This window comes from Aythya ferina, assembly GCF_964211825.1.
Source record: "Aythya ferina genome assembly, chromosome: 7".
NCBI lineage: Eukaryota > Metazoa > Chordata > Aves > Anseriformes > Anatidae > Aythya > Aythya ferina.
The window spans coordinates 2453975-2472729 of NC_140302.1; the positions used below are offsets into that span (position 1 = coordinate 2453975).

The 18755-nt window shown below is 39.2% G+C and overlaps 1 long non-coding RNA gene across 2 annotated transcripts in view; it reads right to left on the reverse strand.

Annotated features, from left to right (window-relative positions):
- Window positions 1–139: 139 nt before the first annotated feature.
- LOC311439330 overlaps window positions 140–18755 on the reverse strand; it is a 43939-nt gene continuing 25323 nt past the window's right edge. Inside the window, exons 1-2 of one of the 2 annotated variants that reach the window (XR_014694664.1) lie at window positions 9146–9424; window positions 140–1023 (exon numbers count right to left, since the gene is read on the reverse strand). This is a non-coding gene — a long non-coding RNA (uncharacterized lncRNA). Of the gene's footprint in view, window positions 1024–9145; window positions 9425–18755 lie in introns of those variants that run through there. The other variant, XR_014694663.1, reaches the window with a different exon arrangement.

Consider the following 18755-nt stretch of genomic DNA (forward strand, 5'->3'; position numbering starts at 1 on the left):
ACTGAAATCCTCCAAAATTATCATTATAATAGACACCTTGGGAACCCACCAGAACAAATGAGATTACATTCTGTGCACAGCCTTGTTAGAGATGACTGACTCTGTTCCCTTCCGTAAAGTTGTTTCACTTGCACACACATAGTGGGAAGTAATTGCCTTGTATTGTTAGTTCATTTTTCAGTACAAATTGATCTCATTAAAATTGGCTAGTGAGACTTAATATGGCAAACTCTTCTAGAGAAATATGTTGCTGTGTGTAAACAGGCAGTCTTAGTTCTGCCTTTGCTGGCGTGCAAGGCAAAAATCACAAGTTCTCTGTTCCAGCAATAGCAATTACACTGCATACCATGCAACAATATGTCATCACTCCTTACTTACAGCAACATGGTAAGGCTTGCTGATCTTACCAGTCTTCTAAAAATATCCTGGAAACGTTTAAATTTCACAAGGGCAAACTACCCTGCTGTACCTCTGCAAGTCATAAGCAGCCAGAACACTAATTTCTCAGGTGAGAGAGTTAAACTGCGGCGAGCGTCAGCATGATTTATAGATCTTGATTTGTTTAGGCAAAGGGCAGCGTGTCTTTGTGTCATGTATAGGTTGTGCATATCTGCAGAGACAATCAGTATTTGACTTTACTCTGTATTCTTGAGTTACTCTGCTCAGTACTGTTTGCCTTCAGCAAACATTCTCCACTGTTTTGCATTAAGCATTTTTAGTGATTGATAGTTTTCTTGTTCAAGGATTGATAAATGTGAATCTGCTTTTCATCTTGGCCTAAAGGGACCCTTGATGGAGTGGAGCTTTTAGGGTTGTTTTTTCTATAAGCTTTGAAAAGAGACTGAAGGACTTGATGTTGAGTCACTGGGGAATTCGAGTTACAGCATGTGGCTCAGTCTATCACTCATTATGTAGCATAATCAACTAAGTGGCCAGTTCTGATGGGAATAAAAATGCTGTCAGTTTTCTTGGAGAACATCAGTGGATGAATATCCTTCAGCAGACTTCTAGACGAACTCCAAGCTGGGGAAAAAAAAAAAAAAGAAAGAAAAATTGCTGTTTTAATGAGAAGAGCACTGCGTGGGGAAGGTGTCCTGCAAGCATCCCTGCTGCCCAGTGGCTGGCTGTGTCCTGAAAATATTCTCCTTCCAGAGACAGATGGGGAAAACCAAAACAAGGAAAAAAGATGGGACAGCCTTTCTAAAGGAAAAGCGAGGAAGGTAACAAAGGTCCCGCAGTCCCTTGTCCATAAGGAGAATATGGGGAATGTGAGTGGGTTTGGGGACTGAGCTTTTTATTCTCTGTGGTATAGGGTTCAAAAAAGAGGTCAGGAAATAGCCTGATTCTCACAGTACTATGCCGTGTCTCTAGGGTATACTTTTATGGACTTCTGTTATTTAAAACAAAGCACAGGAAAAGTGAAGTCTTAACTTTGTTTAAAAAAAAAAAAAAAAAGAAAAGACAAGAATTAGTGTCCTAAATTGAAACATGAAGGCCTTGCCTGAACATAGTTTGGAAACAGGGCTCAGCATAAGGGGAAGCAATCAAATAAATAGATGCTAAGGCTTAGGTTATAAGATGATTATTTGATTATTTAAACCTGAACATCCAGGAAAATTTTAGCAATGAAAGTATTGAAAATAATAAATGTGAAGAGCATTAAAAAAATAAAATAAACACCTCATGAAGTTACCAGGATAAAAATCAAAACCTTCTGATGATAATATAGCTTTTGTATCATAAAAATGTAAATGAGGGCTGCTTATTACAAAGCCAATGTAAAGATTCAACTGAACATTAAATAATTAAATACACCATTACGCTAACAGGACGAAGTTGGACATTTCGCTGGTGGAGAACAGCTGCACTTCCTCAAGCTGAAGGTGGCAGCTTTGGCTAATACCTGTAGCCTCTTCCTTCTGCTCTGGGGGGTTCTGCTTTCCCTGCTGGCATAAAATCTCACGTCTTTTATTGTGAATCAGGAGAAAGAAAAAAAAACTTTATTAAAAAAAAAAAAAAATTACATGTTTGAGACTAACAATAATACAGCTGAGAGGGACAGCAGCAAAGTCTGAGTATAATGAAAGGCTTAGTTTCAATATCATGCAAATAATATAGAATGTACAAGTATGCAAGAGAGAAGGTAGATGTTTGATGTGTCCCATACTCTCTTAAATGCAAACATACCCCAAACTGCTTTAATTTCTCATTCTGCTCATTCATTTTTTGTTTTTATTTTTCCTTTTGCTTCCATCCTTATTTTTTGCCTTAAGTTTGTGTTTCAAAAGTGGTAATAAGTGGTAGTCCACAGCAGCCACATGGACTGTAGTTACTACTGCAGAACTGAGACTGCTTTCTGAAACAGAGAAGTTGCAATTTAATGCAGGAGATGCTGTGCTCCAAAGGAATCATGGCTGTGGTATGTGGGAATAGTGAATCACGGCAGCTGAGCCAAAAAACTTATTTGCATGTGTTTCTCATTTCCCAGATGAAGGGACACCTTTTTGGGTACTATTTGAGTGGCAGTGTTTAAAGAGGATTTTCAGGTTAAATGCAGGTACTCTAGTTTCCTCTGTGCAATGGTGGATATGAATTTGCAGTGGGCACCTTGCCATCCATTAAGACAGCCAGCTTGTTTGTTTGCTGCAGAAGGAAATGACACCTTTTGAACCCTTCTCAGTTGTCAAGTAAGTGCCAAGAGTTAAAGAAAACTACTTACAGAAGTTGTGGAAGAAATTATACACAATAGGCATCTCAGAACATCTCAAATACTTCTGAAGTTATTTTTGTTTTGTGTAGCAGTGGCACTTAAATGTCTCAAGAAACAATTTCTTTGAACTGTCAGGTCTGAAAAACACTTCTATGGAGTTTTAAAAATGTATTAATTTTGAAGTTTTGGGGTAAATTTTCATTTAGGGGCAGAGGAATTATATTTATATATTTAATTGTAATAAAACTTAAGCGATCAGCTGCTTTTCATTGCAAGGAGCAAACGTTGCCACCCATGAAAGGAAAAGCCCATTTGTATTAGAATGTAGTAGTAGCTGTTGTTATTGACTTCTTAAAGACAACTAGTATGCCCTGCTGCAACGCTAGTAGGGGGCACCATGTTATATTTGATGTTATTGGCAAGCTGTGAAATAACATTTTAAGAAGATCAATTTATTTTACTTTAAGCAAACTGTTTCCAGGAGACACTTTTTAAAATGAATTTCATTCCAGTGTGACTCTTTTCCTCTATACCAACTTTTGCTAAGATGTGTGCTTTATGTGGGGGTGGGAAAGCAGACTTCACTTTAATAAAAAAAAAAAAAAAGGAAAACAAAGCTGTTTCATGCTCACACCTAGATACAAAATCGAAGTGATTCTTATCAGGAGTTAAGTCTAACACCACAGAAATCAAGGCAGCTGTGTGAGATGAAACTGGGAGGTGAAACCCAACCCTTAAGCCTGTGAATGGAATTGGACAGTAACGCACATGTGAAACAATGGGGTTAAGGCAGGAATGGCCAACGTTTTGCACACCTTGAGATGTCCTTTGCTTCCATGCAGGTACCGGGGTGAACACACCAAGCTGCCTCTGCACATTGCTGCTGACCCAGTGATCAGAGATTTCCTCTCCCTGCCCCAGCAAGATACTGAATTTATCCCCACAGGATGATAGCTCCGGTGTTTTTGTCCTGCCAACAGCTGAGGTCTGCCAAAAGCTTCCAGAAAGGTCCACCAATTCCTGGCCATCCCTGATCCGAACCAGAGCCCTTCCAGTGGTTTCAGCTGACCCTTATTTTCCCACGCTGAGGCTGTGCTTCCACCCTCAAGCAGGATAAATGTGGATTGCCTAGTGTGCTACTATCCCAACTTTTTTTTTTTTTGAGGCTGAAATCGTATTTTACCACAGAAAAGTGGACAGCAAAACAAGCTGAGATATATCAACTGCTGGCAAATGTGTGGATTAAAATTGGGGTAGGGGTGTGCAGGGTGAGAATTTAAGCTTGAGTTACTGTAATTATCTTTGTTTCAAGATTATCAGCAGCAGGTAAAGCAGCTCATGGGAACGTGATATTTAAGCAAATGCCCTGCCACATTCAGCTCAATGTATTCTGTGTTTGGGTAGGAGCACCATGTTGAACTAGTTATCCTAAGCCTGTGTTTCACACATTGCAGCTTAGTCAGGACAGCAAATATCTCAGTAACACCACCTGAAATATCTTGGCATATATCTGACAGCTCATTGAGAAAATATGCTGTAAAATTGATGACCTGACTCCATTACCCAAGAATAAAATTGAGTCAGTGTAGCGAAGTAAACATTGCTAAGGGTGTTTGGATGCTGTTACAGGAAATGAAATCCGCCCCATATATGGCCGTACTTATTTTTATATTCTGTGTGCTTCAATAGGAAATGAGCTCATATTTATTTATCTTCTCTCTGTAGGAAGAGGAGTAGAGCTCTAGAGAAACTACAGCAGCAGTCTCCAAAGGTTTTCATCCTAAAAAGCTGTATGGTACCTGAATCCCTGCTGCCTCGCCTTTAATTTAGGCTTCTGGATAGGATGGAGAAGGCAAAACCTCTTTGAGAAGCTCTTTCTACTTGCAGTTACTTGCTGCAGCATGCTTGCAGGGGAGAGAAGTGGGGGAAGCAAGAGTGTTGTTGCTGAGTAGCATGCAAGAGCTCACTCTTCTCCGTGTTTTTAGCAGTGGAGGGTCAAGCTGAATCCCAGTGCTGTATTCCAGGCACCACCTTCAGGTGGGTGGGCTGGGGAGGGAGCTGTGCTGTGGTGGATGAGCACAGGCAGGGTTTCAGCACCTCTCATCATGCTCTGCTTATGGAGGTTTACTACCCCAGCAGCACTGATGTCACCTTGGTCAAGGTTTGTGCCCCGTGTATGTAGTGCAAACTGCCCCAGGACAGAAACCTAGGCAGGTTTCAGCAGCCAGATCATTTGCCACACTCAAACAACAACAAAAAACACTACTGGGAAAAAAACAAAAACAAAAACAAAACAAACAAACAAACAAAAACCACCAAAACTAGATTTCATTTTGTTTGCTGTTGTGATGGCTAGTCTCCAGAAGGGGAGAAATTTAGCCAAAAAAAAAAGACCATTCTACAGTAGATTTCATAGAGCCAGAGCTAATTTATTTAGCATAAATTATTTCCACACTTCATGGGGATAATTTACCCTCCTGACCCTCCTCAGCTGTTTGTCCAACAGGACTTTTCTGGCTGCAGCGTAAATGTCATCAGAAATAAAAGTACCTGATATATTGCTCAGGGACATGAACTTCAGGTGAACTTGTGACAATTCTGGACATCTTTGGATTCATGAATGAAATTGATGTTAGTTCTCACTAATCAATCCAAATAACATAATATAGAAATGAGAGGGAGGGAAAAACACCGCTTGTAATTTCCTTCGTTTCCACCTTAGGATCATCTTTCTGCATTAGAGATTAATAGCATTTTTTAATATCTGTCTAAATATCTGTCATTTTATATATCTGTCTTAACCTGGTCTTCCTTAAGTGAATAGCTTCCAATGCAAGCTGGAATGCAATAGAAGACTTGCTCTATTCCTTATCTTGACAACTTATTCATGTACTGCACTTTTCTTCTTCCTTCATATGACCATAGTGCCCAGGACCTGAAAGCTTTTCCCTAACAAATCATGATTAGCCTGTAGAGCTAGTTATGGTTGAGAAACATTTGCAAGCTTGGACCTTAAAAGGGAAAGCAAATAATGGAATGGAAAATGTTTATTCAGATAATTCAAGAATATATGTATTTGCCAGATATGTTAGTAGAGAGATTTCTTTTTATTATTTTTTTCCCTACTGTAACACTCAAATGTGATAGTGGAAAAATTATCTTATCCTGTTTCTTTATTCCAAGCTCAGAGGTTGTTTGGACTCCACAAGTTTAAAAAACGCTTTCTCACAGAAAGCTGCTTATCTAACATAGGGTCATCACTGCTGCGGTGAGAGAATGCTTCGTAAGCGTAAATGGTCTTTATTTCCACCAAATCACCCCGAGGTGAGGTTTTCAACCCTGCTGAAATGGTGGGGAAGGTGGAGAGAAGGGAAACAAAGTGCCTTGCTTGCGTTCCTCAGCTACCTGAGAGGCAGCTGGGAACCCAGTCCTTCCTTCTCTGGTCCGTGAAGGAGCTTTACCCTGGCTGCTCAGGAAACACCAGGGAACGTGGTGTCTTGGTCCAGCTGGATGGAAATGCAAAAAACCCAGGTGGGAGCGCTGGTATGTGTCCCTGTTGCTCTTAGCCAAAATGCTAAGAGCATTGGGGGGAGGCATTGCACCCAAGGACACATCTGCAGAAATAGGACCATGTGAGTGGAATGTGTTCTGCATCCAATCGAAAGGGTTATTGAGCTCCTTTTATCTTTCAAAGCAATGGATTTGGCCGACAGCCTTTGTGTCACCAGTCTACACAATCCACCACGAGAGGTGGAATGCCAGCTAGAGCTTCTCCTTAAGGCCAGTGGGCTGAAAGCGTTTGACCACACAGCTTGAGTTTTTGTATTACGTCTTTTCTGGATAAAAGTGTGAGTACTCAGCACTAAATAGTTGTAATTAGGCACTTTGGGTTTTTTAACGGGTATCTAAAAAACACATATATACATGAATCTATTGTAAGTGGATTATACATTTGTTTTAGTCATGCTAACAACAAATACTCAATTTCCTTAAGATTCCCTTCAACATTTCTTTTCTCTTTTTAGCAGTTCCTAAGCATAATGCAACTCTGTTTTCCAACCTGTCTGTAACTGTGGCTTAAGTTTTTGTTTCCTTTGTTAACAAAAAGAAAAATTGCATCAATTTTATCAAGCTACTGATAAAGTACATAGCTGACTGTAATTAGGATGCTGAATTACAGAAGTGATCTAAAGAATCCTGTTAAATGTCATTGTTCCTAGCAAAGAAACTGCAGAAGGTGAAATGGAAGTATAATTTTGAAAAGGAGAGTTGAGTAATTTGCTTAGCTATTCAGTCATGTTCACTGATGTACTCACAATTTGTATTTTAATTTAACAACTTGTGTTTTCTTTCTTCACTGAAAGATTAGAAGGAATCTTTGATACAAACCATGTAATCCTACGATAGCCTGCTCTTTGTTTGGCAGCTGTTATGGCACTCTCCGTTCCTTTCAATAGTTGGCACAATGCAGGTAATGACGAGGTGCTTGATGACAAATCCCTTCATTGTCACAGTGATTTTGTACGCTGGATTCTTCATACCTCTGCAGAGTAAACCCAGTGCTGATTACAGTTTAATTCTCAATCATTTTCAAGTTTATTTTGAAGGAATATGAATTTCCTTCAGAGTAAGTTGTCCTGCAATCTTATCTGTAAGGATGTAGCCTGTATTGTTAATTCACTGGAACTAGGTGCCTATCCTCTTGAACATAAGAACAGCTTCTGTGGATTGGATTGCAAGATTGAAGCCTAACTAAGAACACCTGTATTCTGCAGAGAGGAAACATTGTATGAGGAAGATCTGCTCGTATATAGTACCATTTGGGAATTAATCTTGTAATCAAATTGAATACAGGATTAGTTCTGAAACATGTTTCTTATATCTGACACCCATTACACTAACCTACATTTCTAACAGCCAGGCAGCTCCTTCAGAGAAGTGTAGTCATCGTTCAGCTGCTATGAGATGGCAAATAAACAACGATGAAGACTTGGCCCTGACCTCCTCTTTCTTTGCTTTAGAACTGGTGAGAGCAAACCTGGCCTGTACTCAAGACAGAAATGATTATGTAGTTCATGCAGTCATTCAGATACATTTTATTCTGCTTGCTTGTTCCCCATGCCTGCTCTAGGCTTACTTGAATTCATTGCATTTTGGGCATGTGTGTGAACCCCCCCCCCCCGATTCTGCAGAGAGGAATTTGACCTTCTGTTCTTACTTTCTCTCCACGAGTGAGATTATATCCTCGTTAGCACAACTGTGTAGCCACATAAAAGCCCCTGAGCAATGTACAATGCAAGGTGGTGCTTTTGTTTTTAGAATGTTTTCTTTTACATCCCTTTTAGAAACATTTCCTTAGATGCAGAACTGTCTGTATTTCATAACATAAAATCAAATGCAGGTTCAGTTGTGAAGGAATTTATCCCTATAGACATAGAGTATAATACTGAATATATCAACTATATCTTTCCTCAATATGTGTAGGATTTTGAAAGAAAAGGATCAAGCAGTTCTTTAAAGTTCAGATCCTGAAATCAATAAATTTTCATCTGCTTCTATCTGCCCTCCCCCACCTGGCGCCTAACGATCTCTAAATATCTTTAGATAGAAAAATGCATTGTAGTATTTTGGACTGACCTGGTTTGAGGATAAAGTACACTGTGCAGAAGAAACAGAAAAGAAAGTGAAAAGAACACAAAGGCAAAAGGCAAACATTCAGGGGTGATCAAACGTGCCATATTTGTGGATGGACAGGATGTCAGGGTGAAATAGACTATGAAAGCATTAAGATCTGGCAATTGAAAAGAAAGTAAAGAGCGCTTTTGATAGTTAAACATTGAAACTTTATTGAAAAGGGGTTGGGGTTTTAATGAAAACAACATCTGGCTGTGATTGCTAAAACTTGATTGCAAGAGGGAAAACTGAATGATGTTATCTCATGCTGATTGACATTAAAAAAAAAAACAACACTTGAAAAATGGACATAAAAAAGGAAAGTTAGACAGATGTAGCAAAGCAACAGCTGTTGGAGATGGACAAGTTTTCTCTGGGGATGTATTGCCAAGGAGAAATAAGAGTCTTATTCTGATTGCCTGCTGCTACAAATCAGTATTAGCTCCACTGAAGTCAAACTAGTTGTGCCAGTGTAAAACTGGCATAAGATCAGGATCAGGTATTGAAAGTAAAGGGATAGAATATGACAAACTTCTATCAGGAATCTAATTAGTTTGGCATTATTGTCATGTATAGTTGAGCTTGTAAGCTTGGATTGTTTCTTTATGATTGATGAGTGCACTCAAATATTGGCAGCATGGTCAGATTATTCCACCAGGTGAAATACCCATAGGACTCTCACAGAGATATAAAGCAGAGGGAAGGTTAGGTATGGATTCCTCTTGTTGTACATCATCTTGGTGAGAGAAAGTTGGTGCTTACCTATTCCCAGGGATATTTGGGCGTAAGATGGGGCTGAAGGAAGATGACTTAAGCCTGCTGTGCTCATCTTCTTGAAGGTTCCTCAGCAATGGTTCCCATTGATGGGGGTGGGTGTTCCCCAAACCAGGATTGCCTGGCTTTGAGGCATACCCAGCTCTGAAGAGCTCTCCACGATCTGCAGCCCAACACGCTCACACCTCACCTCCAGGCTGGAGGCACACAGGCTCACGGCAGAGCCAGCAGGTTCCTGGTGTGCAGCTTGCATGAGAAAACAGACTTGCCAGCTTCCTGCTGCTGTTGGTGGTTATAAAGCTGATGTGAGTTTCAGCTTTGCTGAGTTTCCCCCAGGATGAGGAACTTCTCATGTGTATATGAGGCATGTCCAGCTGACTTAGAGTAAGTCCTACGAACAGGAAAATGGGCTTTCTGGTCAGCCGTCCCTGTTACATTTTTCTGAAAAGTTCTTTGCTTGATGGGCAGTTTTGTTTTCACTCTAAACTTTGATCATGTGTTAAGGGAGAGCAATTTCTTAACATCTTTTTTAACTTGCTCTAAAGCAAATGGGGCTGCTGTGTTCTGGTGAATAATCTTCTATCCTGTACTTCATGGACAAACACTGGCTGCAAGACAAAAAAATGGAGGTGAATGTGTGCAGACTTAAAGCTGTGGTAAGGAAAGGGAGGTATTGCAGAAGTCGGAAGGGACAGATTATTGGAAAATTAAAATGGATTTTTGAAATAATTGTTTAAGAGGCTGTTGGTAATTAATTTTTTTTAACACTGTTTTGTTTCTATGTGCCATGAAAAAGCATAAGCTCATAATACTCTGAAGCAAGACAGAGAGAGGGCAGGAGAAAGAGCGTTGGGAAAAGGTTGGTATTTTGAGAAGAATTTGCATCGTCTGCTTTAGGCAACTGTCTTGTGTTGGTAAAGCTGAAATCAGGAACCTGCACACACACACCAGTTCAGAGCAATGCATTCAGTGTCTTCTCTGTTACTCGATGGAAAAACATAAGGACACGAGAGAGACCAGCCCTCCAGCACAAGTACTGAAAGTTCACTGCCCAGAGCAGTGATGGTACCTTATTTGTGCTGCCCTATCAGGGCAGGGTTGCGGGACTGAAGATAATTCCATTCAATTTTATCTGTTCTCAGAGAAAACACGAGATTAAACAAGTCTCACCACTGCTAACTATTGGCTAAGAGAAGAAAGGATGAATGCTCTGCCTCCCTTTCTCATCAGGCGGTTAACTGCATGCTTCCTTTGCCCACCGTATGTACTTTGTGCTTGAAAAAAATTCTTCAAGCTGACAGGAATAGAAGTAATGTGTCTCATCAATCGGGCTTTCATCCTGTTTCATCAAACTTAAGCTTTTTTTTTTTCCCCTGGCTTTCTGGCTTGTTTTTGAATCTTCTATCTCTTCCTCTCAGACCTTTTCCCAAGAGTGTGTTCTACAGTGGTTTCCTTCTACAGAAACTAGTTTTATGGGATTTATAGCATAGGGGGACCTGCTTTACGGTGACCGTTAGCCCTTTGGCATCAGCCCATCCTTTCTGTGCTAAGGCAAAGAAAGATGTATTCGCTTTTTGTATTTTGTGCTATTGTTCACAAAGTGTGGCATTGAGCTCAAGGGGGTCACCAAACTGAAAGCAATTGCATAGTAGTGCGTCCTTGCTTTACAGACAGAATGATTTGCAAATAAATTATTGGCTATGTTAAGAAATAATGAAAGGGTCCATGAACCCCCTAGTACAAGCTTCTTTCCAGGAAACAAGCATCATCCAAGTAGTTCTAAGGATCTAGATGGTGAGGCAATAGCACAAAAATTTTCCTCCCAGTTTGGATCCATTTATGCTTATTGATTTTAAGTGTATTTTGTGATAGCAGGATCCAGTCATACCTAGAGGCTTGGCGCTTACGTTTGTTGCTTATTGCTGTCTATTAATAAACCCTTTCTGCTTCTCTGAACTCGGGGATTCTTATCTTAATCTTTACCATCTTCCAAGAATTATTTATTTATTTATTTCTCTAGAGTGGGGAGAATCATGGCAGATTGCATTTGATATTGCAGATTGCAGGGTTATCATAGGGGAATTTACTTGTGTAATGATCTGATCATTAAATAAAAGTCTAATTCCTTAAAACTTACTTTTGTGGCAAAGGCTACTCCTTTTTTCTAAGCGGTGTCTAAAATAATGGATCCTTGAGATGGACTGGAGTGTCTTGCTCATATTTAAACATTACTTGATAATAATTTTATGCATCATGTAAATCTTTACATAATGAAGTGTTTTGACATTCATCTCATGCCGTTACATTTCCTTTTTGATGACAAACTAAACTGTCACCGGTGTGCGTAGCATTCCAAGTGCCCTCTACCATTCCAGCCTCATTTGCTTTGAACTTGCGTGGTTGTATTTTAAATCAGGAATGTAATATCAAAGCACTCATCAGAAATATCAACTTTTGAATACTTAATCTTCCCCAGTGGGAATACCTGGGTTAAGCATGGTTTTGATGTAAAGAAGTGCTGCTTCCCTATTGCCTCTAAAAGGACTTGCTCCCTGTCATTCCACAACTGAATTTGACCCTCTGCTTGTAAGTCCCCACTCTTCTTTCCTTCTAATATGCAATGATGTGTGACAATAGAAATAATGTTCAACCTTGTTTTGTCTTGTTAACAGCATGTGGTTAGAATATTGCACTACCATTTCAGTATTATTTTTACACTTGTCCCCTACTGTCTTGGCTGGTTGCCAGCACAGTGATTTATGCTTTGTTTGCCTCCAGATGTGATTATTGCTTTTCTTTCCTGGTTGGACTATCTGAGTGAGTTCTTCACAGATTTAAATACCGGAGCACACAAATCAGGGACTTGTTTAAACTAATTTGCAGTGAAAATGGGCACAGAACTTCCTTAAGGAACAGAAAGCCCCTGGACAAAAGTTTAATTTCAATAGAAATTTTTAAACTAAATTATTTTGGCTTTAAATGATGATCATGATGTAAGCTAGCCCAGATTAAAAATATGTAATCTCATCTTTTTAAATGCAGCCCTGGGCTGCATTGTCTAGTAAAGGGAAACTTTCCCATGACATTCACAATCTTTAGTCAAAACACACCTTTGTGATGAAAAGACAGCTTACAAAGAACATTTTACAAGCCTTTGATTTCTGTCTTTTTTTCACCTTAAAGATGGATTTAATGCCCACTTTAAGATATGCTGAACGTCAAGGAACTTGGAATTTTATATTCCTAATCAGTGCTACATTCAGAGCATTTAATTTCATAAGTATCTTCTGTTTCAAAAAAGAATCCCTTTTCTCCCCACCTTCCCCCAAGTACCTGAGGACAATCATTTACCTAAACAATTTAAAATCAGACATCATGGAGATGAAAACAAAACTAATCATGCTTAAGTGACCAAGGTAAAGAATTTTGAATAAAAAACTATTGGTTTATCCTTCTATTGAGCCTCTCTGCTACCCCTCCCAAATATCCAGGCTTTCCAATTTCTTGTTTTTAAATTTGTATTGCCTCTGACTTCAGTATGAATGATATACTGACATAAATTTTCATAAGATGTAACAAGAAAATGCATTATTAATTTGGAATACATATGAACATCTTTAGAGGCAATGATTTGAATTCAGACATCTGGAAAATGAAAGCATTATGTATTGACCTACCATGATTTGCTGTGATGCTAGTAATTTTCTATTCATTTGCCTCAGTACCAGTGAAAAGAGTATTGTATTTAAAACCAGAACTGCTAGTACTGTATTATTTAGAACAGTACTCCCCAAAGCAAAGTGACTAAGGAGACCTACTGCAGCTAATAGCTGATTGAGCAAGACATGTTCCAGTTCTGTTGCCTTTAAATACACAGGGTCAATACGTATTCATTTGTAAATGCATCTTCACTTCTGCAGCAATAGAAGGTGGATCATCTGTGTAAACCAATATTGGTTACTGCAGAAATCCCCCCCAGCTACAAGAAACCAGTGCTTTGTGATATCATCTCGTGCCGTAACTGTACCAGTTAGCCTCTGAAATTCCCTGACCCAATGCAAAAAGTGTTTTGTTTTGTTTTGTTTTGTTTTTTGTTGTTGTTTTAATTAAATACATAACTGAGTAAAACATGAAATAATAATGTGTGTGTCTTGCTGGCTATTCTTTTTATTAACAGCAGAACTGTGCGCTGCTTGTGCTTTAGGATCTGTTTGTGCTACCTTCAATTACTTGCTGAGAGCTGCTCAGATCTGGCTCCCATGTCATTGTTTGTATTGCACAGAAACATGAATCAAGTCTGTCAGTCTTTTGATGTATATGCCAAGTCAACAGTGCAGTCATTGTAAGTACTTATCAAAAACCCCTCCATGTTTTCTACCAATGAAGACAGAACAATTTTTGCCCCTTTGCTTGTTTTTATCACTCTCTGTGGAAGATTTCTTTAAAAGTGACATCTATTTGTCAGCTGGAAAAAATAATCTTGTCAGGTGTTGTTCTTAATTATAGATTTTGAGATTTGGGAAGCTTACATTTTATTTTTCACTTCAGGACATAATGTCTCAAAAAGCATAAAGTTAATAGTAGAGCTAGCGTTGCATTTTTCTGTTTTCTTCCTTTGGCACTTACCTTATAACCTACCTCTACTTGTAAGGAATCAGACCTAGCAGTTGTGCTTCCAAAAAGCAGAGGTATGGACAGGTAGATGTTTACTGAATCCCAAAATACAGTTACATACAAGCTATCCTAATCTCTTCATGGGAGAATATTAAGCTGACGTTGTCAGTTTAATTTATCAAAGGAATAAATGTCCTGTTGCCCCAGGGACTCTAGGGAAAGGTATTTTGAGTTTTGGTCATTTTGCCAGGCATAATAGTCTTTTTTTCTCTGAATCAATTTTATGGTCTTAAAATAGGAAAAGCCATAGTATACAGGAAAAAAAGTCAAGAAAGCTATACACTTTTGGGTTATCTGTAATGGACAAAAGCTCTGAGACAAGATACAACTATGGTAAAATTTCAACACAGTAAATCAGGAGGTCTTTGTTTCTGTATCTGATGTTGTTAATCTGTCAGTTTTCATTAGACCCACAGGTTTGGTTCTTGTACTCCTTTACGTTCGGAGCAGTCCTAATACGCATCACAGTTTAAGACCAAGTAACAGTACAGAGACTAAATGGATGTGGATACCAAAACACTTCAATCACAGATATATGCAATTTTCAGAATTGCACATCTTCCTTGTTCTGTTGGAGAGGTGGCACAGTCCAGAAGAGAAGTTCACAGGCTAGTTTAATCTTTCCAGCCACACGCTGGTGTCCTTGAGGGACTCCGGATGCCATCAGCAACAGGATCAGGTAGGGAATATCTAATTCTTGGCTGGCTCTTTCTTGCACTCAGTGCCTGGAAAGTGCCTGGTGCTTATGCTCTGCTCCTCTCGAAGGTTCCCCACTATAAGTGACTTCCTTATTCTTGTAATTAAATCACTCCCTTATGCTGTAGAGTTAAGTAAAGGTCACCTACTTATGCTAATATTATTGTCTACTCTGTGTAGCTTATGCTAACTGCTACAACAGATTATTTTCTTTAAAAATGGGTCTGGACTGAATTTTTCAAATGCGTACTCATTAGATGCTGGCATTAACCCTGGAATTACTGTTTTTAAATTCTCACCTACAACACATTACTCCGACACCAATAATAAGCAACAACCATCTTCTTTTTATGCTTTTTATTGTATTTAAAACAACAAAAATGCTAATTATATTGCTATTAATGACATTTGCCATAAAGCTTCAGCTGTAAGCTTGCTGCAAAGTAAAAGAAAAAAAAAAAAGAGCTTAACTAACAGCTGCCCTCATGTTCACACCCCCTGGCCAAACAACAGCAACAAAAACCCTGTGGCTTTCTATAACACAAAAATGTCTCAATTGGATTTGATCCAATTTATTTCCAGTAAGTTTTGCAGTCAGGAAGAAAAAGAGTTGCTCTGTTTCAAAATAATAATAATAATAAAAAATTGAATAGACTCATTTGTATTCTTCTATCAGTTATCTATGATTCATGCGTAATTTTTGGAATACAATACATAGATGAGTCATACTGAGAAACAGCCTCTGCGTAGGAAATTACACTGTCATTTTAGAGTAACATTTCTTTCCCAAACTGAAACAAAGAGTGCTATAAGTAACCAGAGATAAAGCTTTGCAATGCTGGAGAACTTGTTCAGAAAACCCACTCCCCTCTGAGTTTGCAAAACCAGAGCCTGATTCGGAGCGTACGAAGTACACGCTTGCTAATTCCCGTTAGTTCTGGTTGTCCTGAGAACATCCCAAGCTCCCAACTTTAGCCTATGCTTTTTCTAGGAACAAGATAACTTAACGGACAGCTTGAACTTTGTTCTGACTGAGCTGTCTGCCAGGGCTTTTCTCTCTGAGTACCTAAGGAATGACAAGCCTTTGTCCAACCCTCAGAGGGCTGTGTGTACATCTGAAGTCAGATAATTAGGGGTCAGACTTCATGTCTGGTACATGCAAATTGTATCAGAGCACACACTTAGTGGTGTTTATGGGTGGTTTGCTGAGAACAACAAATTCAGATGTATGTGCCAGGTCAAGGTTCCTCTGAACTGGAACAGCCAGTGTGACAATCAGTGGTTGTCCTTCTGCAGGAAGAGCCACGTAACGCAATATCTGCCTAAAGAGCTCCAGCCATCAAAGCACATTGTCTAGGGCAATGTCAGAATTATTACTTCTAATGGAAAGCCTTTGATGAAGCAGTGTCCATTTTACATTAATGTGTCCCCTTAACATTTGTGGAGGCTAGGAGAATAGTCTTGTCCTCTTGTTCTCTTCTGTACCAAATCATCACTGAAGATGGAAGGAATGAAGCATAGGAGCTTTCTAACTTATTCAGGACCCTCTAAATATTCCTGAATGATGGAAATTGTAAATAGAGAACGTCATCCCAACTGCATTTGCTGACTGCCAAGTGCATTGTAATTCCCAAGCCTTTCAAATAAATGTTGTTCATATGCATTGCAAAGCCTGCAGGAGGAGGAACTAAATGTACCAAGATTTGAAGCTCAGTACTCAAGAGACTGGATATCACTCAGGCTGTGGGTTCAGAATCCAAATATGAGTAAAATACAAGCATTTTTCCCAGTTTTTGGAAACACGGGACCGTACACTTTTAATCGCCGGCTTGTAATTTACCTGATTAGTGCTTTCAGAGTATTAGTAAAACTCAGTGAGGGAAAACAGATATGAAAACTAGAGTATATGCATGAAATATCAGTGATTATGTTATATATGCATCTGAGAATTGGACTTTATTCAAGTCAGGATCTAATCCAGCTCCCATTAAGTCAGCGGGAATTTTGCCAATGAAAACAATAGTAACAGGATCTGGCCAAAATAATTTAATCCACCCTCTTCAGCTGCTGTGCTCACAGCAAGAATGTTGCCATTAAGAAGTTTATATGGACATAAATATTCACTTTAATTTCCTAGAGTTTGTCTACTTGCTTAAAATTGCATTTGTGATTAAAAAAAGAACAACACAATGTATTATGGCTGCATTTTAATCACTATAGGTTCAGGAATAAATAGAAAGTTTAAATATTTTATACAGATTATATTGCAATCTTGAATTAACAATTCATTTTGGAGTTGTTTATTTCTTTTTCTTTCTCTGTTAGCTTATCTTTCTCCTCTTGGTTCAGGTTTCCAAGCTAATATGTGAGGGTGACGGTGATGGATTTGGATTTTTTCTCCTGTAATTGCATTCCGTAAAATTGTCATTATGCATGTTGTATCACCGGGTCACATCTCACCTCATGCTGCAATTTCATTCCAAGAGGAGGAGAGGTTTCGGGGTGTACCACACTGGGACTAAATTTAATAGGCTGCTACAAACCTTTGGAGGATGCAAGACATTGATATGGGATAGCCTCTAGTTGAAGGTTTACAGAACCAGATCCTGCTGCTGGATCTGTCAGTGCTGCTGGTTGTCCATTAAGTTCATTAGATCCTGACCGGGAATTGCTCAGGTTTACCTCTTTGGCTTAGGACTTTCTCAGGGAGGAAAAGATGCCTTGTTTGGAGACCTGGTGCCTTGTCCCCCTGCACCTGGCATCTGTTCTGAGCTCCCTCCATTTGGGGAGCTCTGTAACTCTATGCCCTTCTTTTCCCTCCCTTCCCAGGGTACAGCACTGAGTGGTAAGCTCTTTTTGGTGCTACTGGGAACCTGCCTCACACTACAACCTGCACGGTGCCCATCTACAGATGCTGGTGCAGGGATCAGGTATATTACGCTTCCTGAAATTGCCACTGAAAGCATTTAGGGTTTGAAACAATTGTCTCTGGTTTGTTTCCATGATATCTGGGGAGTGAAAGGAAGCAGAAGCAAAACAGTGTGCAGAGTGGTTGCCATTTAAGAGTAACCACATGTTCTGTTGTACCTTGTACTCACCATGGTTATTTTCTATTCTAGCTAACTTTGGAGCAGAGGATAACCGTATCTTCCATGACACTCCTGCCTTTCTCCCAAGTTCTTCTTTCCCTCTTTTCTGTTAATGTCCCACAACCGTATGATATCATCTTGTTCTGCTCTGTTACTAAAGGTAAAAAAAGATACTTCAGAGTCCTGAGCAATTCTCCTCCCTGTCGTCTCCCTCCTCTTTTTCTGCTTGGGTCTAGATTTCTTCCTGTTTCTGAATCCTTGAAAACCTGTGGAGGTTAAATTAAGACAAAAAAGTAATGCATCCATTTTAACACACTTGATGGTATCAGAACAATGTCTAGCATTCTGTTCCGTATTAGGAAGCCTGTTGATTTTTCAGACTTACTCTCTGTGTTTAAAACTGTTTCTCAGTGGAGCCTGGGCCAGGCAGAGGGGAATCCAGGAGGCAGCAACACCCCTGCAGGGTTGTACCTCAGTGTGCACACATTTGGGTTGCCAAATGACACCACTGGGAAATTGCATATCTGGACCCCACCTCCTCATATTCCAGACTTTAAATTCACTTTTGGATTTGCTTTATGTTTCTTACTCTTGACAGGGTGGTGGTATACAAACCCTAGTAGCTTTTTCTCTTTCTCTGCTATTTCTGCTGGTTCTGATATTGTGGCTCACTCATGCTTTCCCCTCATTGTATAGCCTTGGTTTTTACACCTGTCTCTGTACTGCAGTGTAGAGATATGTGCATTAGCTGTGTGTGTGTGTTTAACTTAAAATATTAAAGTACAGAAGCTGTTACCCGGGAAATATTTGGATCATTTTACAGTGGATGTTTGAATCCTATTAATGGGTAGTGAATGTTACAATATTCTCATACTCTCTCCTAAAAAATATTTGGAAGGATTTTATGTGTGTCTCTGCAAAATCATTTAATTTTGCATTCCAGCTATCTGGTTATAAAGTTCATTGTATATTAGATTTCGTTTATGAAAAAGAGGCAGTGAAATTCAATGGATTGCATTAAAATCCTGAATAGGAAATGAGATAAAAACATACCTCCTGGATATATTGAGTTATTAGTTCTATGACAGAACATTATTTTCTGTTTAGTGAATTATTCATTCCAAAGAGACTAATTGAAG